General features: G+C 55.4%; 72 non-coding genes across 72 annotated transcripts; all 72 read left to right on the top strand.

Moving 5' to 3' along the window:
- The first annotated feature begins 40 nt into the window (after nt 1-40).
- On the top strand, nt 41-159 carry LOC147788192 (5S ribosomal RNA). Its single transcript, XR_015412735.1, has one exon. It is a non-coding gene; the product is annotated as a 5S ribosomal RNA (ribosomal RNA).
- Nucleotides 160-374: 215 nt separating this feature from the next.
- On the top strand, nt 375-493 carry LOC147788191 (5S ribosomal RNA). The gene has a single exon (XR_015413003.1). It is a non-coding gene; the product is annotated as a 5S ribosomal RNA (ribosomal RNA).
- Nucleotides 494-708: 215 nt separating this feature from the next.
- LOC147788190 (5S ribosomal RNA) lies at nt 709-827 on the top strand. Its single transcript, XR_015412448.1, has one exon. It is a non-coding gene; the product is annotated as a 5S ribosomal RNA (ribosomal RNA).
- A 215-nt stretch (nt 828-1042) lies between these two features.
- On the top strand, nt 1043-1161 carry LOC147788189 (5S ribosomal RNA). The gene has a single exon (XR_015412998.1). It is a non-coding gene; the product is annotated as a 5S ribosomal RNA (ribosomal RNA).
- Nucleotides 1162-1376: 215 nt separating this feature from the next.
- LOC147788188 (5S ribosomal RNA) lies at nt 1377-1495 on the top strand. Its single transcript, XR_015412734.1, has one exon. It is a non-coding gene; the product is annotated as a 5S ribosomal RNA (ribosomal RNA).
- Nucleotides 1496-1710: 215 nt separating this feature from the next.
- LOC147788187 (5S ribosomal RNA) lies at nt 1711-1829 on the top strand. Its single transcript, XR_015412388.1, has one exon. It is a non-coding gene; the product is annotated as a 5S ribosomal RNA (ribosomal RNA).
- A 215-nt stretch (nt 1830-2044) lies between these two features.
- On the top strand, nt 2045-2163 carry LOC147788186 (5S ribosomal RNA). The gene has a single exon (XR_015412733.1). It is a non-coding gene; the product is annotated as a 5S ribosomal RNA (ribosomal RNA).
- Nucleotides 2164-2378: 215 nt separating this feature from the next.
- On the top strand, nt 2379-2497 carry LOC147788185 (5S ribosomal RNA). Its single transcript, XR_015412732.1, has one exon. It is a non-coding gene; the product is annotated as a 5S ribosomal RNA (ribosomal RNA).
- Nucleotides 2498-2712: 215 nt separating this feature from the next.
- Nucleotides 2713-2831, top strand: LOC147788184 (5S ribosomal RNA). The gene has a single exon (XR_015412731.1). It is a non-coding gene; the product is annotated as a 5S ribosomal RNA (ribosomal RNA).
- A 215-nt stretch (nt 2832-3046) lies between these two features.
- On the top strand, nt 3047-3165 carry LOC147788183 (5S ribosomal RNA). The gene has a single exon (XR_015413037.1). It is a non-coding gene; the product is annotated as a 5S ribosomal RNA (ribosomal RNA).
- Nucleotides 3166-3380: 215 nt separating this feature from the next.
- On the top strand, nt 3381-3499 carry LOC147788182 (5S ribosomal RNA). Its single transcript, XR_015412729.1, has one exon. It is a non-coding gene; the product is annotated as a 5S ribosomal RNA (ribosomal RNA).
- A 215-nt stretch (nt 3500-3714) lies between these two features.
- On the top strand, nt 3715-3833 carry LOC147788181 (5S ribosomal RNA). Its single transcript, XR_015412455.1, has one exon. It is a non-coding gene; the product is annotated as a 5S ribosomal RNA (ribosomal RNA).
- Nucleotides 3834-4048: 215 nt separating this feature from the next.
- Nucleotides 4049-4167, top strand: LOC147788180 (5S ribosomal RNA). Its single transcript, XR_015412728.1, has one exon. It is a non-coding gene; the product is annotated as a 5S ribosomal RNA (ribosomal RNA).
- Nucleotides 4168-4382: 215 nt separating this feature from the next.
- On the top strand, nt 4383-4501 carry LOC147788179 (5S ribosomal RNA). Its single transcript, XR_015412727.1, has one exon. It is a non-coding gene; the product is annotated as a 5S ribosomal RNA (ribosomal RNA).
- A 215-nt stretch (nt 4502-4716) lies between these two features.
- Nucleotides 4717-4835, top strand: LOC147788178 (5S ribosomal RNA). The gene has a single exon (XR_015412726.1). It is a non-coding gene; the product is annotated as a 5S ribosomal RNA (ribosomal RNA).
- A 215-nt stretch (nt 4836-5050) lies between these two features.
- On the top strand, nt 5051-5169 carry LOC147788177 (5S ribosomal RNA). Its single transcript, XR_015412725.1, has one exon. It is a non-coding gene; the product is annotated as a 5S ribosomal RNA (ribosomal RNA).
- A 215-nt stretch (nt 5170-5384) lies between these two features.
- LOC147788176 (5S ribosomal RNA) lies at nt 5385-5503 on the top strand. The gene has a single exon (XR_015412724.1). It is a non-coding gene; the product is annotated as a 5S ribosomal RNA (ribosomal RNA).
- A 215-nt stretch (nt 5504-5718) lies between these two features.
- LOC147788175 (5S ribosomal RNA) lies at nt 5719-5837 on the top strand. The gene has a single exon (XR_015412723.1). It is a non-coding gene; the product is annotated as a 5S ribosomal RNA (ribosomal RNA).
- Nucleotides 5838-6052: 215 nt separating this feature from the next.
- LOC147788174 (5S ribosomal RNA) lies at nt 6053-6171 on the top strand. Its single transcript, XR_015412663.1, has one exon. It is a non-coding gene; the product is annotated as a 5S ribosomal RNA (ribosomal RNA).
- Nucleotides 6172-6386: 215 nt separating this feature from the next.
- LOC147788173 (5S ribosomal RNA) lies at nt 6387-6505 on the top strand. The gene has a single exon (XR_015412722.1). It is a non-coding gene; the product is annotated as a 5S ribosomal RNA (ribosomal RNA).
- A 215-nt stretch (nt 6506-6720) lies between these two features.
- LOC147788172 (5S ribosomal RNA) lies at nt 6721-6839 on the top strand. Its single transcript, XR_015412454.1, has one exon. It is a non-coding gene; the product is annotated as a 5S ribosomal RNA (ribosomal RNA).
- A 215-nt stretch (nt 6840-7054) lies between these two features.
- On the top strand, nt 7055-7173 carry LOC147788171 (5S ribosomal RNA). Its single transcript, XR_015412452.1, has one exon. It is a non-coding gene; the product is annotated as a 5S ribosomal RNA (ribosomal RNA).
- A 215-nt stretch (nt 7174-7388) lies between these two features.
- Nucleotides 7389-7507, top strand: LOC147788170 (5S ribosomal RNA). The gene has a single exon (XR_015412721.1). It is a non-coding gene; the product is annotated as a 5S ribosomal RNA (ribosomal RNA).
- Nucleotides 7508-7722: 215 nt separating this feature from the next.
- LOC147788169 (5S ribosomal RNA) lies at nt 7723-7841 on the top strand. The gene has a single exon (XR_015412720.1). It is a non-coding gene; the product is annotated as a 5S ribosomal RNA (ribosomal RNA).
- A 215-nt stretch (nt 7842-8056) lies between these two features.
- On the top strand, nt 8057-8175 carry LOC147788168 (5S ribosomal RNA). The gene has a single exon (XR_015412718.1). It is a non-coding gene; the product is annotated as a 5S ribosomal RNA (ribosomal RNA).
- Nucleotides 8176-8390: 215 nt separating this feature from the next.
- LOC147788167 (5S ribosomal RNA) lies at nt 8391-8509 on the top strand. Its single transcript, XR_015412717.1, has one exon. It is a non-coding gene; the product is annotated as a 5S ribosomal RNA (ribosomal RNA).
- A 215-nt stretch (nt 8510-8724) lies between these two features.
- LOC147788166 (5S ribosomal RNA) lies at nt 8725-8843 on the top strand. Its single transcript, XR_015412415.1, has one exon. It is a non-coding gene; the product is annotated as a 5S ribosomal RNA (ribosomal RNA).
- Nucleotides 8844-9058: 215 nt separating this feature from the next.
- On the top strand, nt 9059-9177 carry LOC147788165 (5S ribosomal RNA). The gene has a single exon (XR_015412251.1). It is a non-coding gene; the product is annotated as a 5S ribosomal RNA (ribosomal RNA).
- A 215-nt stretch (nt 9178-9392) lies between these two features.
- Nucleotides 9393-9511, top strand: LOC147788164 (5S ribosomal RNA). The gene has a single exon (XR_015413036.1). It is a non-coding gene; the product is annotated as a 5S ribosomal RNA (ribosomal RNA).
- Nucleotides 9512-9726: 215 nt separating this feature from the next.
- LOC147788163 (5S ribosomal RNA) lies at nt 9727-9845 on the top strand. The gene has a single exon (XR_015412250.1). It is a non-coding gene; the product is annotated as a 5S ribosomal RNA (ribosomal RNA).
- A 215-nt stretch (nt 9846-10060) lies between these two features.
- On the top strand, nt 10061-10179 carry LOC147788162 (5S ribosomal RNA). The gene has a single exon (XR_015412327.1). It is a non-coding gene; the product is annotated as a 5S ribosomal RNA (ribosomal RNA).
- Nucleotides 10180-10394: 215 nt separating this feature from the next.
- Nucleotides 10395-10513, top strand: LOC147788161 (5S ribosomal RNA). Its single transcript, XR_015412716.1, has one exon. It is a non-coding gene; the product is annotated as a 5S ribosomal RNA (ribosomal RNA).
- Nucleotides 10514-10728: 215 nt separating this feature from the next.
- Nucleotides 10729-10847, top strand: LOC147788160 (5S ribosomal RNA). The gene has a single exon (XR_015412221.1). It is a non-coding gene; the product is annotated as a 5S ribosomal RNA (ribosomal RNA).
- Nucleotides 10848-11062: 215 nt separating this feature from the next.
- Nucleotides 11063-11181, top strand: LOC147788159 (5S ribosomal RNA). The gene has a single exon (XR_015412239.1). It is a non-coding gene; the product is annotated as a 5S ribosomal RNA (ribosomal RNA).
- Nucleotides 11182-11396: 215 nt separating this feature from the next.
- LOC147788158 (5S ribosomal RNA) lies at nt 11397-11515 on the top strand. Its single transcript, XR_015412962.1, has one exon. It is a non-coding gene; the product is annotated as a 5S ribosomal RNA (ribosomal RNA).
- Nucleotides 11516-11730: 215 nt separating this feature from the next.
- Nucleotides 11731-11849, top strand: LOC147788157 (5S ribosomal RNA). Its single transcript, XR_015412715.1, has one exon. It is a non-coding gene; the product is annotated as a 5S ribosomal RNA (ribosomal RNA).
- Nucleotides 11850-12064: 215 nt separating this feature from the next.
- On the top strand, nt 12065-12183 carry LOC147788156 (5S ribosomal RNA). Its single transcript, XR_015412446.1, has one exon. It is a non-coding gene; the product is annotated as a 5S ribosomal RNA (ribosomal RNA).
- Nucleotides 12184-12398: 215 nt separating this feature from the next.
- On the top strand, nt 12399-12517 carry LOC147788155 (5S ribosomal RNA). The gene has a single exon (XR_015412397.1). It is a non-coding gene; the product is annotated as a 5S ribosomal RNA (ribosomal RNA).
- Nucleotides 12518-12732: 215 nt separating this feature from the next.
- Nucleotides 12733-12851, top strand: LOC147788154 (5S ribosomal RNA). The gene has a single exon (XR_015412714.1). It is a non-coding gene; the product is annotated as a 5S ribosomal RNA (ribosomal RNA).
- A 215-nt stretch (nt 12852-13066) lies between these two features.
- On the top strand, nt 13067-13185 carry LOC147788153 (5S ribosomal RNA). Its single transcript, XR_015412261.1, has one exon. It is a non-coding gene; the product is annotated as a 5S ribosomal RNA (ribosomal RNA).
- Nucleotides 13186-13399: 214 nt separating this feature from the next.
- LOC147788152 (5S ribosomal RNA) lies at nt 13400-13518 on the top strand. The gene has a single exon (XR_015412713.1). It is a non-coding gene; the product is annotated as a 5S ribosomal RNA (ribosomal RNA).
- Nucleotides 13519-13733: 215 nt separating this feature from the next.
- Nucleotides 13734-13852, top strand: LOC147788151 (5S ribosomal RNA). The gene has a single exon (XR_015412961.1). It is a non-coding gene; the product is annotated as a 5S ribosomal RNA (ribosomal RNA).
- Nucleotides 13853-14066: 214 nt separating this feature from the next.
- LOC147788150 (5S ribosomal RNA) lies at nt 14067-14185 on the top strand. The gene has a single exon (XR_015412260.1). It is a non-coding gene; the product is annotated as a 5S ribosomal RNA (ribosomal RNA).
- Nucleotides 14186-14400: 215 nt separating this feature from the next.
- LOC147788149 (5S ribosomal RNA) lies at nt 14401-14519 on the top strand. The gene has a single exon (XR_015412712.1). It is a non-coding gene; the product is annotated as a 5S ribosomal RNA (ribosomal RNA).
- Nucleotides 14520-14734: 215 nt separating this feature from the next.
- Nucleotides 14735-14853, top strand: LOC147788148 (5S ribosomal RNA). Its single transcript, XR_015413029.1, has one exon. It is a non-coding gene; the product is annotated as a 5S ribosomal RNA (ribosomal RNA).
- A 215-nt stretch (nt 14854-15068) lies between these two features.
- LOC147788147 (5S ribosomal RNA) lies at nt 15069-15187 on the top strand. The gene has a single exon (XR_015412711.1). It is a non-coding gene; the product is annotated as a 5S ribosomal RNA (ribosomal RNA).
- Nucleotides 15188-15402: 215 nt separating this feature from the next.
- LOC147788146 (5S ribosomal RNA) lies at nt 15403-15521 on the top strand. The gene has a single exon (XR_015412959.1). It is a non-coding gene; the product is annotated as a 5S ribosomal RNA (ribosomal RNA).
- A 215-nt stretch (nt 15522-15736) lies between these two features.
- On the top strand, nt 15737-15855 carry LOC147788145 (5S ribosomal RNA). Its single transcript, XR_015412710.1, has one exon. It is a non-coding gene; the product is annotated as a 5S ribosomal RNA (ribosomal RNA).
- Nucleotides 15856-16070: 215 nt separating this feature from the next.
- Nucleotides 16071-16189, top strand: LOC147788144 (5S ribosomal RNA). The gene has a single exon (XR_015412709.1). It is a non-coding gene; the product is annotated as a 5S ribosomal RNA (ribosomal RNA).
- Nucleotides 16190-16404: 215 nt separating this feature from the next.
- LOC147788143 (5S ribosomal RNA) lies at nt 16405-16523 on the top strand. Its single transcript, XR_015412273.1, has one exon. It is a non-coding gene; the product is annotated as a 5S ribosomal RNA (ribosomal RNA).
- Nucleotides 16524-16738: 215 nt separating this feature from the next.
- Nucleotides 16739-16857, top strand: LOC147788142 (5S ribosomal RNA). The gene has a single exon (XR_015412249.1). It is a non-coding gene; the product is annotated as a 5S ribosomal RNA (ribosomal RNA).
- Nucleotides 16858-17072: 215 nt separating this feature from the next.
- On the top strand, nt 17073-17191 carry LOC147788141 (5S ribosomal RNA). Its single transcript, XR_015412707.1, has one exon. It is a non-coding gene; the product is annotated as a 5S ribosomal RNA (ribosomal RNA).
- A 215-nt stretch (nt 17192-17406) lies between these two features.
- Nucleotides 17407-17525, top strand: LOC147788140 (5S ribosomal RNA). Its single transcript, XR_015412706.1, has one exon. It is a non-coding gene; the product is annotated as a 5S ribosomal RNA (ribosomal RNA).
- A 215-nt stretch (nt 17526-17740) lies between these two features.
- Nucleotides 17741-17859, top strand: LOC147788139 (5S ribosomal RNA). Its single transcript, XR_015413002.1, has one exon. It is a non-coding gene; the product is annotated as a 5S ribosomal RNA (ribosomal RNA).
- A 215-nt stretch (nt 17860-18074) lies between these two features.
- Nucleotides 18075-18193, top strand: LOC147788138 (5S ribosomal RNA). The gene has a single exon (XR_015412705.1). It is a non-coding gene; the product is annotated as a 5S ribosomal RNA (ribosomal RNA).
- A 215-nt stretch (nt 18194-18408) lies between these two features.
- LOC147788137 (5S ribosomal RNA) lies at nt 18409-18527 on the top strand. The gene has a single exon (XR_015412704.1). It is a non-coding gene; the product is annotated as a 5S ribosomal RNA (ribosomal RNA).
- Nucleotides 18528-18742: 215 nt separating this feature from the next.
- LOC147788136 (5S ribosomal RNA) lies at nt 18743-18861 on the top strand. The gene has a single exon (XR_015412703.1). It is a non-coding gene; the product is annotated as a 5S ribosomal RNA (ribosomal RNA).
- A 215-nt stretch (nt 18862-19076) lies between these two features.
- Nucleotides 19077-19195, top strand: LOC147788135 (5S ribosomal RNA). The gene has a single exon (XR_015412702.1). It is a non-coding gene; the product is annotated as a 5S ribosomal RNA (ribosomal RNA).
- Nucleotides 19196-19410: 215 nt separating this feature from the next.
- On the top strand, nt 19411-19529 carry LOC147788134 (5S ribosomal RNA). The gene has a single exon (XR_015412701.1). It is a non-coding gene; the product is annotated as a 5S ribosomal RNA (ribosomal RNA).
- A 215-nt stretch (nt 19530-19744) lies between these two features.
- LOC147788133 (5S ribosomal RNA) lies at nt 19745-19863 on the top strand. Its single transcript, XR_015413009.1, has one exon. It is a non-coding gene; the product is annotated as a 5S ribosomal RNA (ribosomal RNA).
- Nucleotides 19864-20078: 215 nt separating this feature from the next.
- On the top strand, nt 20079-20197 carry LOC147788132 (5S ribosomal RNA). The gene has a single exon (XR_015412700.1). It is a non-coding gene; the product is annotated as a 5S ribosomal RNA (ribosomal RNA).
- Nucleotides 20198-20412: 215 nt separating this feature from the next.
- Nucleotides 20413-20531, top strand: LOC147788131 (5S ribosomal RNA). The gene has a single exon (XR_015412699.1). It is a non-coding gene; the product is annotated as a 5S ribosomal RNA (ribosomal RNA).
- A 215-nt stretch (nt 20532-20746) lies between these two features.
- LOC147788130 (5S ribosomal RNA) lies at nt 20747-20865 on the top strand. Its single transcript, XR_015412698.1, has one exon. It is a non-coding gene; the product is annotated as a 5S ribosomal RNA (ribosomal RNA).
- A 215-nt stretch (nt 20866-21080) lies between these two features.
- LOC147788129 (5S ribosomal RNA) lies at nt 21081-21199 on the top strand. The gene has a single exon (XR_015412696.1). It is a non-coding gene; the product is annotated as a 5S ribosomal RNA (ribosomal RNA).
- Nucleotides 21200-21414: 215 nt separating this feature from the next.
- LOC147788128 (5S ribosomal RNA) lies at nt 21415-21533 on the top strand. The gene has a single exon (XR_015412695.1). It is a non-coding gene; the product is annotated as a 5S ribosomal RNA (ribosomal RNA).
- A 215-nt stretch (nt 21534-21748) lies between these two features.
- On the top strand, nt 21749-21867 carry LOC147788127 (5S ribosomal RNA). Its single transcript, XR_015412694.1, has one exon. It is a non-coding gene; the product is annotated as a 5S ribosomal RNA (ribosomal RNA).
- Nucleotides 21868-22082: 215 nt separating this feature from the next.
- LOC147788126 (5S ribosomal RNA) lies at nt 22083-22201 on the top strand. The gene has a single exon (XR_015412693.1). It is a non-coding gene; the product is annotated as a 5S ribosomal RNA (ribosomal RNA).
- A 215-nt stretch (nt 22202-22416) lies between these two features.
- On the top strand, nt 22417-22535 carry LOC147788125 (5S ribosomal RNA). Its single transcript, XR_015412692.1, has one exon. It is a non-coding gene; the product is annotated as a 5S ribosomal RNA (ribosomal RNA).
- Nucleotides 22536-22750: 215 nt separating this feature from the next.
- Nucleotides 22751-22869, top strand: LOC147788124 (5S ribosomal RNA). Its single transcript, XR_015412691.1, has one exon. It is a non-coding gene; the product is annotated as a 5S ribosomal RNA (ribosomal RNA).
- A 215-nt stretch (nt 22870-23084) lies between these two features.
- Nucleotides 23085-23203, top strand: LOC147788123 (5S ribosomal RNA). The gene has a single exon (XR_015412690.1). It is a non-coding gene; the product is annotated as a 5S ribosomal RNA (ribosomal RNA).
- Nucleotides 23204-23418: 215 nt separating this feature from the next.
- Nucleotides 23419-23537, top strand: LOC147788122 (5S ribosomal RNA). Its single transcript, XR_015412689.1, has one exon. It is a non-coding gene; the product is annotated as a 5S ribosomal RNA (ribosomal RNA).
- Nucleotides 23538-23752: 215 nt separating this feature from the next.
- Nucleotides 23753-23871, top strand: LOC147788121 (5S ribosomal RNA). Its single transcript, XR_015412688.1, has one exon. It is a non-coding gene; the product is annotated as a 5S ribosomal RNA (ribosomal RNA).
- Nucleotides 23872-24009: the final 138 nt, after the last annotated feature.

Here is a 24009-nt window from a genome sequence, read left to right as displayed (position 1 = left end):
TCCCGCATGCGTTAAATGCAATTTGTGCGCATTGCATGTCGGGTGCGATCATACCAGCACTAATGCACCGGATCCCATCAGAACTCCGCAGTTAAGCGTGCTTGGGCGAGAGTAGTACTAAGTTGGGTGACCACTTGGGAAGTCCTCGTGTTGCACCCCTTTTTTATTTTTTATTTCAATTTCTCCCCGTTCTTTTCTTCCTTTCTTTACAAATGGCAACCTCCCCCGCTCGCACGCTCACGCCCATCGCGTTTCTTCTCCCCGACGTGTCCGCGCGGGCCCCGCCGACCGTTCCGAGCACGTGCGTGCACCCACCGTTGCCTCGATCATGCCGTCCCGCATGCGTTAAATGCAATTTGTGCGCATTGCATGTCGGGTGCGATCATACCAGCACTAATGCACCGGATCCCATTAGAACTCCGCAGTTAAGCGTGCTTGGGCGAGAGTAGTACTAAGTTGGGTGACCACTTGGGAAGTCCTCGTGTTGCACCCCTTTTTTATTTTTTATTTCAATTTCTCCCCGTTCTTTTCTTCCTTTCTTTACAAATGGCAACCTCCCCCGCTCGCACGCTCACGCCCATCGCGTTTCTTCTCCCCGACGTGTCCGCGCGGGCCCCGCCGACCGTTCCGAGCACGTGCGTGCACCCACCGTTGCCTCGATCATGCCGTCCCGCATGCGTTAAATGCAATTTGTGCGCATTGCATGTCGGGTGCGATCATACCAGCACTAATGCACCGAATCCCATCAGAACTCCGCAGTTAAGCGTGCCTGGGCGAGAGTAGTACTAAGTTGGGTGACCACTTGGGAAGTCCTCGTGTTGCACCCCTTTTTTATTTTTTATTTCAATTTCTCCCCGTTCTTTTCTTCCTTTCTTTACAAATGGCAACCTCCCCCGCTCGCACGCTCACGCCCATCGCGTTTCTTCTCCCCGACGTGTCCGCGCGGGCCCCGCCGACCGTTCCGAGCACGTGCGTGCACCCACCGTTGCCTCGATCATGCCGTCCCGCATGCGTTAAATGCAATTTGTGCGCATTGCATGTCGGGTGCGATCATACCAGCACTAATGCACCGGATCCCATCAGAACTCCGCAGTTAAGCGTGCTTGGGCGAGAGTAGTACTAAGTTGGGTGACCACTTGGGAAGTCCTCGTGTTGCACCCATTTTTTATTTTTTATTTCAATTTCTCCCCGTTCTTTTCTTCCTTTCTTTACAAATGGCAACCTCCCCCGCTCGCACGCTCACGCCCATCGCGTTTCTTCTCCCCGACGTGTCCGCGCGGGCCCCGCCGACCGTTCCGAGCACGTGCGTGCACCCACCGTCGCCTCGATCATGCCGCCCCGCATGCGTTAAATGCAATTTGTGCGCATTGCATGTCGGGTGCGATCATACCAGCACTAATGCACCGGATCCCATCAGAACTCCGCAGTTAAGCGTGCTTGGGCGAGAGTAGTACTAAGTTGGGTGACCACTTGGGAAGTCCTCGTGTTGCACCCCTTTTTTATTTTTTATTTCAATTTCTCCCCGTTCTTTTCTTCCTTTCTTTACAAATGGCAACCTCCCCCGCTCGCACGCTCACGCCCATCGCGTTTCTTCTCCCCGACGTGTCCGCGCGGGCCCCGCCGACCGTTCCGAGCACGTGCGTGCACCCACCGTTGCCTCGATCATGCCGTCCCGCATGCGTTAAATGCAATTTGTGCGCATTGCATGTCGGGTGCGATCATACCAGCACTAATGCACCGGATCCCATGAGAACTCTGCAGTTAAGCGTGCTTGGGCGAGAGTAGTACTAAGTTGGGTGACCACTTGGGAAGTCCTCGTGTTGCACCCCTTTTTTATTTTTTATTTCAATTTCTCCCCGTTCTTTTCTTCCTTTCTTTACAAATGGCAACCTCCCCCGCTCGCACGCTCACGCCCATCGCGTTTCTTCTCCCCGACGTGTCCGCGCGGGCCCCGCCGACCGTTCCGAGCACGTGCGTGCACCCACCGTTGCCTCGATCATGCCGTCCCGCATGCTTTAAATGCAATTTGTGCGCATTGCATGTCGGGTGCGATCATACCAGCACTAATGCACCGGATCCCATCAGAACTCCGCAGTTAAGCGTGCTTGGGCGAGAGTAGTACTAAGTTGGGTGACCACTTGGGAAGTCCTCGTGTTGCACCCCTTTTTTATTTTTTATTTCAATTTCTCCCCGTTCTTTTCTTCCTTTCTTTACAAATGGCAACCTCCCCCGCTCGCACGCTCACGCCCATCGCGTTTCTTCTCCCCGACGTGTCCGCGCGGGCCCCGCCGACCGTTCCGAGCACGTGCGTGCACCCACCGTCGCCTCGATCATGCCGCCCCGCATGCGTTAAATGCAATTTGTGCGCATTGCATGTCGGGTGCGATCATACCAGCACTAATGCACCGGATCCCATCAGAACTCCGCAGTTAAGCGTGCTTGGGCGAGAGTAGTACTAAGTTGGGTGACCACTTGGGAAGTCCTCGTGTTGCACCCCTTTTTTATTTTTTATTTCAATTTCTCCCCGTTCTTTTCTTCCTTTCTTTACAAATGGCAACCTCCCCCGCTCGCACGCTCACGCCCATCGCGTTTCTTCTCCCCGACGTGTCCGCGCGGGCCCCGCCGACCGTTCCGAGCACGTGCGTGCACCCACCGTTGCCTCGATCATGCCGTCCCGCATGCTTTAAATGCAATTTGTGCGCATTGCATGTCGGGTGCGATCATACCAGCACTAATGCACCGGATCCCATCAGAACTCCGCAGTTAAGCGTGCTTGGGCGAGAGTAGTACTAAGTTGGGTGACCACTTGGGAAGTCCTCGTGTTGCACCCCTTTTTTATTTTTTATTTCAATTTCTCCCCGTTCTTTTCTTCCTTTCTTTACAAATGGCAACCTCCCCCGCTCGCACGCTCACGCCCATCGCGTTTCTTCTCCCCGACGTGTCCTCGCGGGCCCCGCCGACCGTTCCGAGCACGTGCGTGCACCCACCGTCGCCTCGATCATGCCGCCCCGCATGCGTTAAATGCAATTTGTGCGCATTGCATGTCGGGTGCGATCATACCAGCACTAATGCACCGGATCCCATCAGAACTCCGCAGTTAAGCGTGCTTGGGCGAGAGTAGTACTAAGTTGGGTGACCACTTGGGAAGTCCTTGTGTTGCACCCCTTTTTTATTTTTTATTTCAATTTCTCCCCGTTCTTTTCTTCCTTTCTTTACAAATGGCAACCTCCCCCGCTCGCACGCTCACGCCCATCGCGTTTCTTCTCCCCGACGTGTCCGCGCGGGCCCCGCCGACCGTTCCGAGCACGTGCGTGCACCCACCGTCGCCTCGATCATGCCGCCCCGCATGCGTTAAATGCAATTTGTGCGCATTGCATGTCGGGTGCGATCATACCAGCACTAATGCACCGGATCCCATCAGAACTCCGCAGTTAAGCGTGCTTGGGCGAGAGTAGTACTAAGTTGGGTGACCACTTGGGAAGTCCTCGTGTTGCACCCCTTTTTTATTTTTTATTTCAATTTCTCCCCGTTCTTTTCTTCCTTTCTTTACAAATGGCAACCTCCCCCGCTCGCACGCTCACGCCCATCGCGTTTCTTCTCCCCGACGTGTCCGCGCGGGCCCCGCCGACCGTTCCGAGCACGTGCGTGCACCCACCGTCGCCTCGATCATGCCGCCCCGCATGCGTTAAATGCAATTTGTGCGCATTGCATGTCGGGTGCGATCATACCAGCACTAATGCACCAGATCCCTTCTGAACTCCGCAGTTAAGCGTGCTTGGGCGAGAGTAGTACTAAGTTGGGTGACCACTTGGGAAGTCCTCGTGTTGCACCCCTTTTTTATTTTTTTTTTCAATTTCTCCCCGTTCTTTTCTTCCTTTCTTTACAAATGGCAACCTCCCCCGCTCGCACGCTCACGCCCATCGCGTTTCTTCTCCCCGACGTGTCCGCGCGGGCCCCGCCGACCGTTCCGAGCACGTGCGTGCACCCACCGTCGCCTCGATCATGCCGCCCCGCATGCGTTAAATGCAATTTGTGCGCATTGCTTGTCGGGTGCGATCATACCAGCACTAATGCACCGGATCCCATCAGAACTCCGCAGTTAAGCGTGCTTGGGCGAGAGTAGTACTAAGTTGGGTGACCACTTGGGAAGTCCTCGTGTTGCACCCCTTTTTTATTTTTTATTTCAATTTCTCCCCGTTCTTTTCTTCCTTTCTTTACAAATGGCAACCTCCCCCGCTCGCACGCTCACGCCCATCGCGTTTCTTCTCCCCGACGTGTCCGCGCGGGCCCCGCCGACCGTTCCGAGCACGTGCGTGCACCCACCGTTGCCTCGATCATGCCGTCCCGCATGCGTTAAATGCAATTTGTGCGCATTGCATGTCGGGTGCGATCATACCAGCACTAATGCACCGGATCCCATCAGAACTCCGCAGTTAAGCGTGCTTGGGCGAGAGTAGTACTAAGTTGGGTGACCACTTGGGAAGTCCTCGTGTTGCACCCCTTTTTTATTTTTTATTTCAATTTCTCCCCGTTCTTTTCTTCCTTTCTTTACAAATGGCAACCTCCCCCGCTCGCACGCTCACGCCCATCGCGTTTCTTCTCCCCGACGTGTCCGCGCGGGCCCCGCCGACCGTTCCGAGCACGTGCGTGCACCCACCGTCGCCTCGATCATGCCGCCCCGCATGCGTTAAATGCAATTTGTGCGCATTGCATGTCGGGTGCGATCATACCAGCACTAATGCACCGGATCCCATCAGAACTCCGCAGTTAAGCGTGCTTGGGCGAGAGTAGTACTAAGTTGGGTGACCACTTGGGAAGTCCTCGTGTTGCACCCCTTTTTTATTTTTTATTTCAATTTCTCCCCGTTCTTTTCTTCCTTTCTTTACAAATGGCAACCTCCCCCGCTCGCACGCTCACGCCCATCGCGTTTCTTCTCCCCGACGTGTCCGCGCGGGCCCCGCCGACCGTTCCGAGCACGTGCGTGCACCCACCGTCGCCTCGATCATGCCGTCCCGCATGCGTTAAATGCAATTTGTGCGCATTGCATGTCGGGTGCGATCATACCAGCACTAATGCACCGGATCCCATCAGAACTCCGCAGTTAAGCGTGCTTGGGCGAGAGTAGTACTAAGTTGGGTGACCACTTGGGAAGTCCTCGTGTTGCACCCCTTTTTTATTTTTTATTTCAATTTCTCCCCGTTCTTTTCTTCCTTTCTTTACAAATGGCAACCTCCCCCGCTCGCACGCTCACGCCCATCGCGTTTCTTCTCCCCGACGTGTCCGCGCGGGCCCCGCCGACCGTTCCGAGCACGTGCGTGCACCCACCGTTGCCTCGATCATGCCGTCCCGCATGCGTTAAATGCAATTTGTGCGCATTGCATGTCGGGTGCGATCATACCAGCACTAATGCACCGGATCCCATCAGAACTCCGCAGTTAAGCGTGCTTGGGCGAGAGTAGTACTAAGTTGGGTGACCACTTGGGAAGTCCTCGTGTTGCACCCCTTTTTTATTTTTTATTTCAATTTCTCCCCGTTCTTTTCTTCCTTTCTTTACAAATGGCAACCTCCCCCGCTCGCACGCTCACGCCCATCGCGTTTCTTCTCCCCGACGTGTCCGCGCGGGCCCCGCCGACCGTTCCGAGCACGTGCGTGCACCCACCGTCGCCTCGATCATGCCGCCCCGCATGCGTTAAATGCAATTTGTGCGCATTGCTTGTCGGGTGCGATCATACCAGCACTAATGCACCGGATCCCATCAGAACTCCGCAGTTAAGCGTGCTTGGGCGAGAGTAGTACTAAGTTGGGTGACCACTTGGGAAGTCCTCGTGTTGCACCCCTTTTTTATTTTTTATTTCAATTTCTCCCCGTTCTTTTCTTCCTTTCTTTACAAATGGCAACCTCCCCCGCTCGCACGCTCACGCCCATCGCGTTTCTTCTCCCCGACGTGTCCGCGCGGGCCCCGCCGACCGTTCCGAGCACGTGCGTGCACCCACCGTTGCCTCGATCATGCCGTCCCGCATGCGTTTAATGCAATTTGTGCGCATTGCATGTCGGGTGCGATCATACCAGCACTAATGCACCGGATCCCATCAGAACTCCGCAGTTAAGAGTGCTTGGGCGAGAGTAGTACTAAGTTGGGTGACCACTTGGGAAGTCCTCGTGTTGCACCCCTTTTTTATTTTTTATTTCAATTTCTCCCCGTTCTTTTCTTCCTTTCTTTACAAATGGCAACCTCCCCCGCTCGCACGCTCACGCCCATCGCGTTTCTTCTCCCCGACGTGTCCGCGCGGGCCCCGCCGACCGTTCCGAGCACGTGCGTGCACCCACCGTCGCCTCGATCATGCCGCCCCGCATGCGTTAAATGCAATTTGTGCGCATTGCATGTCGGGTGCGATCATACCAGCACTAATGCACCGGATCCCATCAGAACTCCGCAGTTAAGCGTGCTTGGGCGAGAGTAGTACTAAGTTGGGTGACCACTTGGGAAGTCCTCGTGTTGCACCCCTTTTTTATTTTTTATTTCAATTTCTCCCCGTTCTTTTCTTCCTTTCTTTACAAATGGCAACCTCCCCCGCTCGCACGCTCACGCCCATCGCGTTTCTTCTCCCCGACGTGTCCGCGCGGGCCCCGCCGACCGTTCCGAGCACGTGCGTGCACCCACCGTCGCCTCGATCATGCCGCCCCGCATGCGTTAAATGCAATTTGTGCGCATTGCATGTCGGGTGCGATCATACCAGCACTAATGCACCAGATCCCTTCTGAACTCCGCAGTTAAGCGTGCTTGGGCGAGAGTAGTACTAAGTTGGGTGACCACTTGGGAAGTCCTCGTGTTGCACCCCTTTTTTATTTTTTTTTTCAATTTCTCCCCGTTCTTTTCTTCCTTTCTTTACAAATGGCAACCTCCCCCGCTCGCACGCTCACGCCCATCGCGTTTCTTCTCCCCGACGTGTCCGCGCGGGCCCCGCCGACCGTTCCGAGCACGTGCGTGCACCCACCGTCGCCTCGATCATGCCGCCCCGCATGCGTTAAATGCAATTTGTGCGCATTGCATGTCGGGTGCGATCATACCAGCACTAATGCACCAGATCCCTTCTGAACTCCGCAGTTAAGCGTGCTTGGGCGAGAGTAGTACTAAGTTGGGTGACCACTTGGGAAGTCCTCGTGTTGCACCCCTTTTTTATTTTTTTTTTCAATTTCTCCCCGTTCTTTTCTTCCTTTCTTTACAAATGGCAACCTCCCCCGCTCGCACGCTCACGCCCATCGCGTTTCTTCTCCCCGACGTGTCCGCGCGGGCCCCGCCGACCGTTCCGAGCACGTGCGTGCACCCACCGTTGCCTCGATCATGCCGTCCCGCATGCGTTAAATGCAATTTGTGCGCATTGCATGTCGGGTGCGATCATACCAGCACTAATGCACCGGATCCCATCAGAACTCCGCAGTTAAGCGTGCTTGGGCGAGAGTAGTACTAAGTTGGGTGACCACTTGGGAAGTCCTCGTGTTGCACCCCTTTTTTATTTTTTATTTCAATTTCTCCCCGTTCTTTTCTTCCTTTCTTTACAAATGGCAACCTCCCCCGCTCGCACGCTCACGCCCATCGCGTTTCTTCTCCCCGACGTGTCCGCGCGGGCCCCGCCGACCGTTCCGAGCACGTGCGTGCACCCACCGTCGCCTCGATCATGCCGCCCCGCATGCGTTAAATGCAATTTGTGCGCATTGCATGTCGGGTGCGATCATACCAGCACTAATGCACCGGATCCCATCAGAACTCCGCAGTTAAGCGTGCTTGGGCGAGAGTAGTACTAAGTTGGGTGACCACTTGGGAAGTCCTCGTGTTGCACCCCTTTTTTATTTTTTATTTCAATTTCTCCCCGTTCTTTTCTTCCTTTCTTTACAAATGGCAACCTCCCCCGCTCGCACGCTCACGCCCATCGCGTTTCTTCTCCCCGACGTGTCCGCGCGGGCCCCGCCGACCGTTCCGAGCACGTGCGTGCACCCACCGTTGCCTCGATCATGCCGTCCCGCATGCGTTAAATGCAATTTGTGCGCATTGCATGTCGGGTGCGATCATACCAGCACTAATGCACCGGATCCCATCAGAACTCCGCAGTTAAGCGTGCTTGGGCGAGAGTAGTACTAAGTTGGGTGACCACTTGGGAAGTCCTCGTGTTGCACCCCTTTTTTATTTTTTATTTCAATTTCTCCCCGTTCTTTTCTTCCTTTCTTTACAAATGGCAACCTCCCCCGCTCGCACGCTCACGCCCATCGCGTTTCTTCTCCCCGACGTGTCCGCGCGGGCCCCGCCGACCGTTCCGAGCACGTGCGTGCACCCACCGTCGCCTCGATCATGCCGTCCCGCATGCGTTAAATGCAATTTGTGCGCATTGCATGTCGGGTGCGATCATACCAGCACTAATGCACCGGATCCCATCAGAACTCCGCAGTTAAGCGTGCTTGGGCGAGAGTAGTACTAAGTTGGGTGACCACTTGGGAAGTCCTCGTGTTGCACCCCTTTTTTATTTTTTATTTCAATTTCTCCCCGTTCTTTTCTTCCTTTCTTTACAAATGGCAACCTCCCCCGCTCGCACGCTCACGCCCATCGCGTTTCTTCTCCCCGACGTGTCCGCGCGGGCCCCGCCGACCGTTCCGAGCACGTGCGTGCACCCACCGTCGCCTCGATCATGCCGCCCCGCATGCGTTAAATGCAATTTGTGCGTATCGCATGTCGGGTGCGATCATACCAGCACTAATGCACCGGATCCCATCAGAACTCTGCAGTTAAGCGTGCTTGGGCGAGAGTAGTACTAAGTTGGGTGACCACTTGGGAAGTCCTGGTGTTGCACCCCTTTTTTATTTTTTATTTCAATTTCTCCCCGTTCTTTTCTTCCTTTCTTTACAAATGGCAACCTCCCCCGCTCGCACGCTCACGCCCATCGCGTTTCTTCTCCCCGACGTGTCCGCGCGGGCCCCGCCGACCGTTCCGAGCACGTGCGTGCACCCACCGTCGCCTCGATCATGCCGTCCCGCATGCGTTAAATGCAATTTGTGCGCATTGCATGTCGGGTGCGATCATACCAGCACTAATGCACCGGATCCCTTCAGAACTCCGCAGTTAAGCGTGCTTGGGCGAGAGTAGTACTAAGTTGGGTGACCACTTGGGAAGTCCTCGTGTTGCACCCCTTTTTTATTTTTTATTTCAATTTCTCCCCGTTCTTTTCTTCCTTTCTTTACAAATGGCAACCTCCCCCGCTCGCACGCTCACGCCCATCGCGTTTCTTCTCCCCGACGTGTCCGCGCGGGCCCCGCCGACCGTTCCGAGCACGTGCGTGCACCCACCGTCGCCTCGATCATGCCGCCCCGCATGCGTTAAATGCAATTTGTGCGCATTGCATGTCGGGTGCGATCATACCAGCACTAATGCACCGGATCCCATCAGAACTCCGCAGTTAAGCGTGCTTGGGCGAGAGTAGTACTAAGTTGGGTGACCACTTGGGAAGTCCTTGTGTTGCACCCCTTTTTTATTTTTTATTTCAATTTCTCCCCGTTCTTTTCTTCCTTTCTTTACAAATGGCAACCTCCCCCGCTCGCACGCTCACGCCCATCGCGTTTCTTCTCCCCGACGTGTCCGCGCGGGCCCCGCCGACCGTTCCGAGCACGTGCGTGCACCCACCGTCGCCTCGATCATGCCGCCCCGCATGCGTTAAATGCAATTTGTGCGCATTGCATGTCGGGTGCGATCATACCAGCACTAATGCACCGGATCCCTTCAGAACTCCGCAGTTAAGCGTGCTTGGGCGAGAGTAGTACTAAGTTGGGTGACCACTTGGGAAGTCCTCGTGTTGCACCCCTTTTTTATTTTTTATTTCAATTTCTCCCCGTTCTTTTCTTCCTTTCTTTACAAATGGCAACCTCCCCCGCTCGCACGCTCACGCCCATCGCGTTTCTTCTCCCCGACGTGTCCGCGCGGGCCCCGCCGACCGTTCCGAGCACGTGCGTGCACCCACCGTCGCCTCGATCATGCCGTCCCGCATGCGTTAAATGCAATTTGTGCGCATTGCATGTCGGGTGTGATCATACCAGCACTAATGCACCGGATCCCTTCAGAACTCCGCAGTTAAGCGTGCTTGGGCGAGAGTAGTACTAAGTTGGGTGACCACTTGGGAAGTCCTCGTGTTGCACCCCTTTTTTATTTTTTATTTCAATTTCTCCCCGTTCTTTTCTTCCTTTCTTTACAAATGGCAACCTCCCCCGCTCGCACGCTCACGCCCATCGCGTTTCTTCTCCCCGACGTGTCCGCGCGGGCCCCGCCGACCGTTCCGAGCACGTGCGTGCACCCACCGTCGCCTCGATCATGCCGCCCCGCATGCGTTAAATGCAATTTGTGCGCATTGCATGTCGGGTGCGATCATACCAGCACTAATGCACCGGATCCCATCAGAACTCCGCAGTTAAGCGTGCTTGGGCGAGAGTAGTACTAAGTTGGGTGACCACTTGGGAAGTCCTCGTGTTGCACCCCTTTTTTATTTTTTATTTCAATTTCTCCCCGTTCTTTTCTTCCTTTCTTTACAAATGGCAACCTCCCCCGCTCGCACGCTCACGCCCATCGCGTTTCTTCTCCCCGACGTGTCCGCGCGGGCCCCGCCGACCGTTCCGAGCACGTGCGTGCACCCACCGTCGCCTCGATCATGCCGCCCCGCATGCGTTAAATGCAATTTGTGCGCATTGCATGTCGGGTGCGATCATACCAGCACTAATGCACCGGATCCCATCAGAACTCCGCAGTCAAGCGTGCTTGGGCGAGAGTAGTACTAAGTTGGGTGACCACTTGGGAAGTCCTCGTGTTGCACCCTTTTTTTATTTTTTATTTCAATTTCTCCCCGTTCTTTTCTTCCTTTCTTTACAAATGGCAACCTCCCCCGCTCGCACGCTCACGCCCATCGCGTTTCTTCTCCCCGACGTGTCCGCGCGGGCCCCGCCGACCGTTCCGAGCACGTGCGTGCACCCACCGTTGCCTCGATCATGCCGTCCCGCATGCGTTAAATGCAATTTGTGCGCATTGCATGTCGGGTGCGATCATACTAGCACTAATGCACCGGATCCCATCAGAACTCCGCAGTTAAGCGTGCTTGGGCGAGAGTAGTACTAAGTTGGGTGACCACTTGGGAAGTCCTCGTGTTGCACCCCTTTTTTATTTTTTATTTCAATTTCTCCCCGTTCTTTTCTTCCTTTCTTTACAAATGGCAACCTCCCCCGCTCGCACGCTCACGCCCATCGCGTTTCTTCTCCCCGACGTGTCCGCGCGGGCCCCGCCGACCGTTCCGAGCACGTGCGTGCACCCACCGTCGCCTCGATCATGCCGCCCCGCATGCGTTAAATGCAATTTGTGCGCATTGCATGTCGGGTGCGATCATACCAGCACTAATGCACCGGATCCCATCAGAACTCCGCAGCTAAGCGTGCTTGGGCGAGAGTAGTACTAAGTTGGGTGACCACTTGGGAAGTCCTCGTGTTGCACCCCTTTTTTATTTTTTATTTCAATTTCTCCCCGTTCTTTTCTTCCTTTCTTTACAAATGGCAACCTCCCCCGCTCGCACGCTCACGCCCATCGCGTTTCTTCTCCCCGACGTGTCCGCGCGGGCCCCGCCGACCGTTCCGAGCACGTGCGTGCACCCACCGTCGCCTCGATCATGCCGCCCCGCATGCGTAAAATGCAATTTGTGCGCATTGCATGTCGGGTGCGATCATACCAGCACTAATGCACCGGATCCCATCAGAACTCCGCAGTTAAGCGTGCTTGGGCGAGAGTAGTACTAAGTTGGGTGACCACTTGGGAAGTCCTCGTGTTGCACCCCTTTTTTATTTTTTATTTCAATTTCTCCCCGTTCTTTTCTTCCTTTCTTTACAAATGGCAACCTCCCCCGCTCGCACGCTCACGCCCATCGCGTTTCTTCTCCCCGAAGTGTCCGCGCGGGCCCCGCCGACCGTTCCGAGCACGTGCGTGCACCCACCGTCGCCTCGATCATGCCGCCCCGCATGCGTTAAATGCAATTTGTGCGCATTGCATGTCGGGTGCGATCATACCAACACTAATGCACCGGATCCCATCAGAACTCCGCAGTCAAGCGTGCTTGGGCGAGAGTAGTACTAAGTTGGGTGACCACTTGGGAAGTCCTCGTGTTGCACCCCTTTTTTATTTTTTATTTCAATTTCTCCCCGTTCTTTTCTTCCTTTCTTTACAAATGGCAACCTCCCCCGCTCGCACGCTCACGCCCATCGCGTTTCTTCTCCCCGACGTGTCCGCGCGGGCCCCGCCGACCGTTCCGAGCACGTGCGTGCACCCACCGTCGCCTCGATCATGCCGCCCCGCATGCGTTAAATGCAATTTGTGCGCATTGCATGTTGGGTGCGATCATACTAGCACTAATGCACCGGATCCCATCAGAACTCTGCAGTTAAGCGTGCTTGGGCGAGAGTAGTACTAAGTTGGGTGACCACTTGGGAAGTCCTCGTGTTGCACCCCTTTTTTATTTTTTATTTCAATTTCTCCCCGTTCTTTTCTTCCTTTCTTTACAAATGGCAACCTCCCCCGCTCGCACGCTCACGCCCATCGCGTTTCTTCTCCCCGACGTGTCCGCGCGGGCCCCGCCGACCGTTCCGAGCACGTGCGTGCACCCACCGTCGCCTCGATCATGCCGCCCCGCATGCGTTAAATGCAATTTGTGCGCATTGCATGTCGGGTGCGATCATACCAGCACTAATGCACCGGATCCCATCAGAACTCCGCAGTTAAGCGTGCTTGGGCGAGAGTAGTACTAAGTTGGGTGACCACTTGGGAAGTCCTCGTGTTGCACCCCTTTTTTATTTTTTATTTCAATTTCTCCCCGTTCTTTTCTTCCTTTCTTTACAAATGGCAACCTCCCCCGCTCGCACGCTCACGCCCATCGCGTTTCTTCTCCCCGACGTGTCCGCGCGGGCCCCGCCGACCGTTCCGAGCACGTGCGTGCACCCACCGTCGCCTCGATCATGCCGCCCCGCATGCGTTAAATGCAATTTGTGCGCATTGCATGTCGGGTGCGATCATACCAGCACTAATGCACTGGATCCCATCAGAACTCCGCAGTTAAGCGTGCTTGGGCGAGAGTAGTACTAAGTTGGGTGACCACTTGGGAAGTCCTCGTGTTGCACCCCTTTTTTATTTTTTATTTCAATTTCTCCCGTTCTTTTCTTCCTTTCTTTACAAATGGCAACCTCCCCCGCTCGCACGCTCACGCCCATCGCGTTTCTTCTCCCCGACGTGTCCGCGCGGGCCCCGCCGACCGTTCCGAGCACGTGCGTGCACCCACCGTCGCCTCGATCATGCCGCCCCGCATGCGTTAAATGCAATTTGTGCGCATTGCATGTCGGGTGCGATCATACCAGCACTAATGCACCGGATCCCATCAGAACTCCGCAGTTAAGCGTGCTTGGGCGAGAGTAGTACTAAGTTGGGTGACCACTTGGGAAGTCCTCGTGTTGCACCCCTTTTTTATTTTTTATTTCAATTTCTCCCCGTTCTTTTCTTCCTTTCTTTACAAATGGCAACCTCCCCCGCTCGCACGCTCACGCCCATCGCGTTTCTCCTCCCCGACGTGTCCGCGCGGGCCCCGCCGACCGTTCCGAGCACGTGCGTGCACCCACCGTCGCCTCGATCATGCCGCCCCGCATGCGTTAAATGCAATTTGTGCGCATTGCATGTCGGGTGCGATCATACCAGCACTAATGCACCGGATCCCATCAGAACTCCGCAGCTAAGCGTGCTTGGGCGAGAGTAGTACTAAGTTGGGTGACCACTTGGGAAGTCCTCGTGTTGCACCCCTTTTTTATTTTTTATTTCAATTTCTCCCGTTCTTTTCTTCCTTTCTTTACAAATGGCAACCTCCCCCGCTCGCACGCTCACGCCCATCGCGTTTCTTCTCCCCGACGTGTCCGCGCGGGCCCCGCCGACCGTTCCGAGCACGTGCGTGCACCCACCGTCGCCTCGATCATGCCGCCCCGCATGCGTTAAATGCAATTTGTGCGCATTGCATGTCGGGTGCGATCATACCAGCACTAATGCACTGGATCCCATCAGAACTCCGCAGTTAAGCGTGCTTGGGCGAGAGTAGTACTAAGTTGGGTGACCACTTGGGAAGTCCTCGTGTTGCACCCCTTTTTTATTTTTTATTTCAATTTCTCCCCGTTCTTTTCTTCCTTTCTTTACAAATGGCAACCTCCCCCGCTCGCACGCTCACGCCCATCGCGTTTCTTCTCCCCGACGTGTCCGCGCGGGCCCCGCCGACCGTTCCGAGCACGTGCGTGCACCCACCGTCGCCTCGATCATGCCGCCCCGCATGCGTTAAATGCAATTTGTGCGCATAGAATGTCGGGTGCGATCATACCAGCACTAATGCACCGGATCCCATCAGAACTCCGCAGTTAAGCGTGCTTGGGCGAGAGTAGTACTAAGTTGGGTGACCACTTGGGAAGTCCTCGTGTTGCACCCCTTTTTTATTTTTTATTTCAATTTCTCCCCGTTCTTTTCTTCCTTTCTTTACAAATGGCAACCTCCCCCGCTCGCACGCTCACGCCCATCGCGTTTCTTCTCCCCGACGTGTCCGCGCGGGCCCCGCCGACCGTTCCGAGCACGTGCGTGCACCCACCGTCGCCTCGATCATGCCGCCCCGCATGCGTTAAATGCAATTTGTGCGCATAGAATGTCGGGTGCGATCATACCAGCACTAATGCACCGGATCCCATCAGAACTCCGCAGTTAAGTGTGCTTGGGCGAGAGTAGTACTAAGTTGGGTGACCACTTGGGAAGTCCTCGTGTTGCACCCCTTTTTTATTTTTTATTTCAATTTCTCCCCGTTCTTTTCTTCCTTTCTTTACAAATGGCAACCTCCCCCGCTCGCACGCTCACGCCCATCGCGTTTCTTCTCCCCGACGTGTCCGCGCGGGCCCCGCCGACCGTTCCGAGCACGTGCGTGCACCCACCGTCGCCTCGATCATGCCGCCCCGCATGCGTTAAATGCAATTTGTGCGCATAGAATGTCGGGTGCGATCATACCAGCACTAATGCACCGGATCCCATCAGAACTCCGCAGTTAAGCGTGCTTGGGCGAGAGTAGTACTAAGTTGGGTGACCACTTGGGAAGTCCTCGTGTTGCACCCCTTTTTTATTTTTTATTTCAATTTCTCCCCGTTCTTTTCTTCCTTTCTTTACAAATGGCAACCTCCCCCGCTCGCACGCTCACGCCCATCGCGTTTCTCCTCCCCGACGTGTCCGCGCGGGCCCCGCCGACCGTTCCGAGCACGTGCGTGCACCCACCGTCGCCTCGATCATGCCGCCCCGCATGCGTTAAATGCAATTTGTGCGCATTGCATGTCGGGTGCGATCATACCAGCACTAATGCACCGGATCCCATCAGAACTCCGCAGCTAAGCGTGCTTGGGCGAGAGTAGTACTAAGTTGGGTGACCACTTGGGAAGTCCTCGTGTTGCACCCCTTTTTTATTTTTTATTTCAATTTCTCCCCGTTCTTTTCTTCCTTTCTTTACAAATGGCAACCTCCCCCGCTCGCACGCTCACGCCCATCGCGTATCTTCTCCCCGACGTGTCCGCGCGGGCCCCGCCGACCGTTCCGAGCACGTGCGTGCACCCACCGTCGCCTCGATCATGCCGCCCCGCATGCGTTAAATGCAATTTGTGCGCATTGCATGTCGGGTGCGATCATACCAGCACTAATGCACCGGATCCCATCAGAACTCCGCAGTTAAGCGTGCTTGGGCGAGAGTAGTACTAAGTTGGGTGACCACTTGGGAAGTCCTCGTGTTGCACCCCTTTTTTATTTTTTATTTCAATTTCTCCCCGTTCTTTTCTTCCTTTCTTTACAAATGGCAACCTCCCCCGCTCGCACGCTCACGCCCATCGCGTTTCTTCTCCCCGACGTGTCCGCTCGGGCCCCGCCGACCGTTCCGAGCACGTGCGTGCACCCACCGTCGCCTCGATCATGCCGTCCCGCATGCGTTAAATGCAATTTGTGCGCATTGCATGTCGGGTGCGATCATACCAGCACTAATGCACCGGATCCCATCAGAACTCCGCAGTTAAGCGTGCTTGGGCGAGAGTAGTACTAAGTTGGGTGACCACTTGGGAAGTCCTCGTGTTGCACCCCTTTTTTATTTTTTATTTCAATTTCTCCCCGTTCTTTTCTTCCTTTCTTTACAAATGGCAACCTCCCCCGCTCGCACGCTCACGCTCATCGCGTTTCTTCTCCCCGACGTGTCCGCGCGGGCCCCGCCGACCGTTCCGAGCACGTGCGTGCACCCACCGTCGCCTCGATCATGCCGCCCCGCATGCGTTAAATGCAATTTGTGCGCATTGCATGTCGGTTGCGATCATACCAGCACTAATGCACCGGATCCCATCAGAACTCCGCAGTTAAGCGTGCTTGGGCGAGAGTAGTACTAAGTTGGGTGACCACTTGGGAAGTCCTCGTGTTGCACCCCTTTTTTATTTTTTATTTCAATTTCTCCCCGTTCTTTTCTTCCTTTCTTTACAAATGGCAACCTCCCCCGCTCGCACGCTCACGCCCATCGCGTTTCTTCTCCCCGACGTGTCCGCGCGGGCCCCGCCGACCGTTCCGAGCACGTGCGTGCACCCACCGTCGCCTCGATCATGCCGCCCCGCATGCGTTAAATGCAATTTGTGCGCATTGCATGTCGGGTGCGATCATACCAGCACTAATGCACCGGATCCCTTCAGAACTCCGCAGTTAAGCGTGCTTGGGCGAGAGTAGTACTAAGTTGGGTGACCACTTGGGAAGTCCTCGTGTTGCACCCCTTTTTTATTTTTTATTTCAATTTCTCCCCGTTCTTTTCTTCCTTTCTTTACAAATGGCAACCTCCCCCGCTCGCACGCTCACGCCCATCGCGTTTCTTCTCCCCGACGTGTCCGCGCGGGCCCCGCCGACCGTTCCGAGCACGTGCGTGCACCCACCGTCGCCTCGATCATGCCGCCCCGCATGCGTTAAATGCAATTTGTGCGCATTGCATGTCGGGTGCGATCATACCAGCACTAATGCACCGGATCCCATCAGAACTCCGCAGTTAAGCGTGCTTGGGCGAGAGTAGTACTAAGTTGGGTGACCACTTGGGAAGTCCTCGTGTTGCACCCCTTTTTTATTTTTTATTTCAATTTCTCCCCGTTCTTTTCTTCCTTTCTTTACAAATGGCAACCTCCCCCGCTCGCACGCTCACGCCCATCGCGTTTCTTCTCCCCGACGTGTCCGCGCGGGCCCCGCCGACCGTTCCGAGCACGTGCGTGCACCCACCGTCGCCTCGATCATGCCGCCCCGCATGCGTTAAATGCAATTTGTGCGCATTGCATGTCGGGTGCGATCATACCAGCACTAATGCACCGGATCCCATCAGAACTCCGCAGTTAAGCGTGCTTGGGCGAGAGTAGTACTAAGTTGGGTGACCACTTGGGAAGTCCTCGTGTTGCACCCCTTTTTTATTTTTTATTTCAATTTCTCCCCGTTCTTTTCTTCCTTTCTTTACAAATGGCAACCTCCCCCGCTCGCACGCTCACGCCCATCGCGTTTCTTCTCCCCGACGTGTCCGCGCGGGCCCCGCCGACCGTTCCGAGCACGTGCGTGCACCCACCGTCGCCTCGATCATGCCGCCCCGCATGCGTTAAATGCAATTTGTGCGCATTGCATGTCGGGTGCGATCATACCAGCACTAATGCACCGGATCCCATTAGAACTCCGCAGTTAAGCGTGCTTGGGCGAGAGTAGTACTAAGTTGGGTGACCACTTGGGAAGTCCTCGTGTTGCACCCCTTTTTTATTTTTTATTTCAATTTCTCCCCGTTCTTTTCTTCCTTTCTTTACAAATGGCAACCTCCCCCGCTCGCACGCTCACGCCCATCGCGTTTCTTCTCCCCGACGTGTCCGCGCGGGCCCCGCCGACCGTTCCGAGCACGTGCGTGCACCCACCGTCGCCTCGATCATGCCGCCCCGCATGCGTTAAATGCAATTTGTGCGCATTGCATGTCGGGTGCGATCATACCAGCACTAATGCACCGGATCCCATCAGAACTCCGCAGTTAAGCGTGCTTGGGCGAGAGTAGTACTAAGTTGGGTGACCACTTGGGAAGTCCTCGTGTTGCACCCCTTTTTTATTTTTTATTTCAATTTCTCCCCGTTCTTTTCTTCCTTTCTTTACAAATGGCAACCTCCCCCGCTCGCACGCTCACGCCCATCGCGTTTCTTCTCCCCGACGTGTCCGCGCGGGCCCCGCCGACCGTTCCGAGCACGTGCGTGCACCCACCGTCGCCTCGATCATGCCGCCCCGCATGCGTTAAATGCAATTTGTGCGCATTGCATGTCGGGTGCGATCATACCAGCACTAATGCACCGGATCCCATCAGAACTCCGCAGTTAAGCGTGCTTGGGCGAGAGTAGTACTAAGTTGGGTGACCACTTGGGAAGTCCTCGTGTTGCACCCCTTTTTTATTTTTTATTTCAATTTCTCCCCGTTCTTTTCTTCCTTTCTTTACAAATGGCAACCTCCCCCGCTCGCACGCTCACGCCCATCGCGTTTCTTCTCCCCGACGTGTCCGCGCGGGCCCCGCCGACCGTTCCGAGCACGTGCGTGCACCCACCGTCGCCTCGATCATGCCGCCCCGCATGCGTTAAATGCAATTTGTGCGCATTGCATGTCGGGTGCGATCATACCAGCACTAATGCACCGGATCCCATCAGAACTCCGCAGTTAAGCGTGCTTGGGCGAGAGTAGTACTAAGTTGGGTGACCACTTGGGAAGTCCTCGTGTTGCACCCCTTTTTTATTTTTTATTTCAATTTCTCCCCGTTCTTTTCTTCCTTTCTTTACAAATGGCAACCTCCCCCGCTCGCACGCTCACGCCCATCGCGTTTCTTCTCCCCGACGTGTCCGCGCGGGCCCCGCCGACCGTTCCGAGCACGTGCGTGCACCCACCGTCGCCTCGATCATGCCGCCCCGCATGCGTTAAATGCAATTTGTGCGCATTGCATGTCGGGTGCGATCATACCAGCACTAATGCACCGGATCCCATCAGAACTCCGCAGTTAAGCGTGCTTGGGCGAGAGTAGTACTAAGTTGGGTGACCACTTGGGAAGTCCTCGTGTTGCACCCCTTTTTTATTTTTTATTTCAATTTCTCCCCGTTCTTTTCTTCCTTTCTTTACAAATGGCAACCTCCCCCGCTCGCACGCTCACGCCCATCGCGTTTCTTCTCCCCGACGTGTCCGCGCGGGCCCCGCCGACCGTTCCGAGCACGTGCGTGCACCCACCGTCGCCTCGATCATGCCGCCCCGCATGCGTTAAATGCAATTTGTGCGCATTGCATGTCGGGTGCGATCATACCAGCACTAATGCACCGGATCCCATCAGAACTCCGCAGTTAAGCGTGCTTGGGCGAGAGTAGTACTAAGTTGGGTGACCACTTGGGAAGTCCTCGTGTTGCACCCCTTTTTTATTTTTTATTTCAATTTCTCCCCGTTCTTTTCTTCCTTTCTTTACAAATGGCAACCTCCCCCGCTCGCACGCTCACGCCCATCGCGTTTCTTCTCCCCGACGTGTCCGCGCGGGCCCCGCCGACCGTTCCGAGCACGTGCGTGCACCCACCGTCGCCTCGATCATGCCGCCCCGCATGCGTTAAATGCAATTTGTGCGCATTGCATGTCGGGTGCGATCATACCAGCACTAATGCACCGGATCCCATTAGAACTCCGCAGCTAAGCGTGCTTGGGCGAGAGTAGTACTAAGTTGGGTGACCACTTGGGAAGTCCTCGTGTTGCACCCCTTTTTTATTTTTTATTTCAATTTCTCCCCGTTCTTTTCTTCCTTTCTTTACAAATGGCAACCTCCCCCGCTCGCACGCTCACGCCCATCGCGTTTCTTCTCCCCGACGTGTCCGCGCGGGCCCCGCCGACCGTTCCGAGCACGTGCGTGCACCCACCGTCGCCTCGATCATGCCGCCCCGCATGCGTTAAATGCAATTTGTGCGCATTGCATGTCGGGTGCGATCATACCAGCACTAATGCACCGGATCCCATCAGAACTCCGCAGTTAAGCGTGCTTGGGCGAGAGTAGTACTAAGTTGGGTGACCACTTGGGAAGTCCTCGTGTTGCACCCCTTTTTTATTTTTTATTTCAATTTCTCCCCGTTCTTTTCTTCCTTTCTTTACAAATGGCAACCTCCCCCGCTCGCACGCTCACGCCCATCGCGTTTCTTCTCCCCGACGTGTCCGCGCGGGCCCCGCCGACCGTTCCGAGCACGTGCGTGCACCCACCGTCGCCTCGATCATGCCGCCCCGCATGCGTTAAATGCAATTTGTGCGCATTGCATGTCGGGTGCGATCATACCAGCACTAATGCACCGGATCCCATCAGAACTCCGCAGTTAAGCGTGCTTGGGCGAGAGTAGTACTAAGTTGGGTGACCACTTGGGAAGTCCTCGTGTTGCACCCCTTTTTTATTTTTTATTTCAATTTCTCCCCGTTCTTTTCTTCCTTTCTTTACAAATGGCAACCTCCCCCGCTCGCACGCTCACGCCCATCGCGTTTCTTCTCCCCGACGTGTCCGCGCGGGCCCCGCCGACCGTTCCGAGCACGTGCGTGCACCCACCGTCGCCTCGATCATGCCGCCCCGCATGCGTTAAATGCAATTTGTGCGCATTGCATGTCGGGTGCGATCATACCAGCACTAATGCACCGGATCCCATCAGAACTCCGCAGTTAAGCGTGCTTGGGCGAGAGTAGTACTAAGTTGGGTGACCACTTGGGAAGTCCTCGTGTTGCACCCCTTTTTTATTTTTTATTTCAATTTCTCCCCGTTCTTTTCTTCCTTTCTTTACAAATGGCAACCTCCCCCGCTCGCACGCTCACGCCCATCGCGTTTCTTCTCCCCGACGTGTCCGCGCGGGCCCCGCCGACCGTTCCGAGCACGTGCGTGCACCCACCGTCGCCTCGATCATGCCGCCCCGCATGCGTTAAATGCAATTTGTGCGCATTGCATGTCGGGTGCGATCATACCAGCACTAATGCACCGGATCCCATCAGAACTCCGCAGTTAAGCGTGCTTGGGCGAGAGTAGTACTAAGTTGGGTGACCACTTGGGAAGTCCTCGTGTTGCACCCCTTTTTTATTTTTTATTTCAATTTCTCCCCGTTCTTTTCTTCCTTTCTTTACAAATGGCAACCTCCCCCGCTCGCACGCTCACGCCCATCGCGTTTCTTCTCCCCGACGTGTCCGCGCGGGCCCCGCCGACCGTTCCGAGCACGTGCGTGCACCCACCGTCGCCTCGATCATGCCGCCCCGCATGCGTTAAATGCAATTTGTGCGCATTGCATGTCGGGTGCGATCATACCAGCACTAATGCACCGGATCCCATCAGAACTCCGCAGTTAAGCGTGCTTGGGCGAGAGTAGTACTAAGTTGGGTGACCACTTGGGAAGTCCTCGTGTTGCACCCCTTTTTTATTTTTTATTTCAATTTCTCCCCGTTCTTTTCTTCCTTTCTTTACAAATGGCAACCTCCCCCGCTCGCACGCTCACGCCCATCGCGTTTCTTCTCCCCGACGTGTCCGCGCGGGCCCCGCCGACCGTTCCGAGCACGTGCGTGCACCCACCGTCGCCTCGATCATGCCGCCCCGCATGCGTTAAATGCAATTTGTGCGCATTGCATGTCGGGTGCGATCATACCAGCACTAATGCACCGGATCCCATCAGAACTCCGCAGTTAAGCGTGCTTGGGCGAGAGTAGTACTAAGTTGGGTGACCACTTGGGAAGTCCTCGTGTTGCACCCCTTTTTTATTTTTTATTTCAATTTCTCCCCGTTCTTTTCTTCCTTTCTTTACAAATGGCAACCTCCCCCGCTCGCACGCTCACGCCCATCGCGTTTCTTCTCCCCGACGTGTCCGCGCGGGCCCCGCCGACCGTTCCGAGCACGTGCGTGCACCCACCGTCGCCTCGATCATGCCGCCCCGCATGCGTTAAATGCAATTTGTGCGCATAGAATGTCGGGTGCGATCATACCAGCACTAATGCACCGGATCCCATCAGAACTCCGCAGTTAAGCGTGCTTGGGCGAGAGTAGTACTAAGTTGGGTGACCACTTGGGAAGTCCTCGTGTTGCACCCCTTTTTTATTTTTTATTTCAATTTCTCCCCGTTCTTTTCTTCCTTTCTTTACAAATGGCAACCTCCCCCGCTCGCACGCTCACGCCCATCGCGTTTCTTCTCCCCGACGTGTCCGCGCGGGCCCCGCCGACCGTTCCGAGCACGTGCGTGCACCCACCGTCGCCTCGATCATGCCGCCCCGCATGCGTTAAATGCAATTTGTGCGCATTGCATGTCGGGTGCGATCATACCAGCACTAATGCACCGGATCCCATCAGAACTCCGCAGTTAAGCGTGCTTGGGCGAGAGTAGTACTAAGTTGGGTGACCACTTGGGAAGTCCTCGTGTTGCACCCCTTTTTTATTTTTTATTTCAATTTCTCCCCGTTCTTTTCTTCCTTTCTTTACAAATGGCAACCTCCCCCGCTCGCACGCTCACGCCCATCGCGTTTCTTCTCCCCGACGTGTCCGCGCGGGCCCCGCCGACCGTTCCGAGCACGTGCGTGCACCCACCGTCGCCTCGATCATGCCGCCCCGCATGCGTTAAATGCAATTTGTGCGCATAGAATGTCGGGTGCGATCATACCAGCACTAATGCACCGGATCCCATCAGAACTCCGCAGTTAAGCGTGCTTGGGCGAGAGTAGTACTAAGTTGGGTGACCACTTGGGAAGTCCTCGTGTTGCACCCCTTTTTTATTTTTTATTTCAATTTCTCCCCGTTCTTTTCTTCCTTTCTTTACAAATGGCAACCTCCCCCGCTCGCACGCTCACGCCCATCGCGTTTCTTCTCCCCGACGTGTCCGCGCGGGCCCCGCCGACCGTTCCGAGCACGTGCGTGCACCCACCGTCGCCTCGATCATGCCGCCCCGCATGCGTTAAATGCAATTTGTGCGCATAGAATGTCGGGTGCGATCATACCAGCACTAATGCACCGGATCCCATCAGAACTCCGCAGTTAAGCGTGCTTGGGCGAGAGTAGTACTAAGTTGGGTGACCACTTGGGAAGTCCTCGTGTTGCACCCCTTTTTTATTTTTTATTTCAATTTCTCCCCGTTCTTTTCTTCCTTTCTTTACAAATGGCAACCTCCCCCGCTCGCACGCTCACGCCCATCGCGTTTCTTCTCCCCGACGTGTCCGCGCGGGCCCCGCCGACCGTTCCGAGCACGTGCGTGCACCCACCGTCGCCTCGATCATGCCGCCCCGCATGCGTTAAATGCAATTTGTGCGCATAGAATGTCGGGTGCGATCATACCAGCACTAATGCACCGGATCCCATCAGAACTCCGCAGTTAAGCGTGCTTGGGCGAGAGTAGTACTAAGTTGGGTGACCACTTGGGAAGTCCTCGTGTTGCACCCCTTTTTTATTTTTTATTTCAATTTCTCCCCGTTCTTTTCTTCCTTTCTTTACAAATGGCAACCTCCCCCGCTCGCACGCTCACGCCCATCGCGTTTCTTCTCCCCGACGTGTCCGCGCGGGCCCCGCCGACCGTTCCGAGCACGTGCGTGCACCCACCGTCGCCTCGATCATGCCGCCCCGCATGCGTTAAATGCAATTTGTGCGCATAGAATGTCGGGTGCGATCATACCAGCACTAATGCACCGGATCCCATCAGAACTCCGCAGTTAAGCGTGCTTGGGCGAGAGTAGTACTAAGTTGGGTGACCACTTGGGAAGTCCTCGTGTTGCACCCCTTTTTTATTTTTTATTTCAATTTCTCCCCGTTCTTTTCTTCCTTTCTTTACAAATGGCAACCTCCCCCGCTCGCACGCTCACGCCCATCGCGTTTCTCCTCCCCGACGTGTCCGCGCGGGCCCCGCCGACCGTTCCGA

Source organism: Cucurbita pepo, chromosome 16 (assembly GCF_057944985.1).
Source record: "Cucurbita pepo subsp. pepo isolate OVF chromosome 16, ASM5794498v1, whole genome shotgun sequence".
Classification (NCBI taxonomy): Eukaryota; Viridiplantae; Streptophyta; class Magnoliopsida; order Cucurbitales; family Cucurbitaceae; genus Cucurbita; species Cucurbita pepo.
Note: the sequence above shows the minus strand (reverse complement) of the source record. Positions and strands in the feature narration are given on the sequence as shown.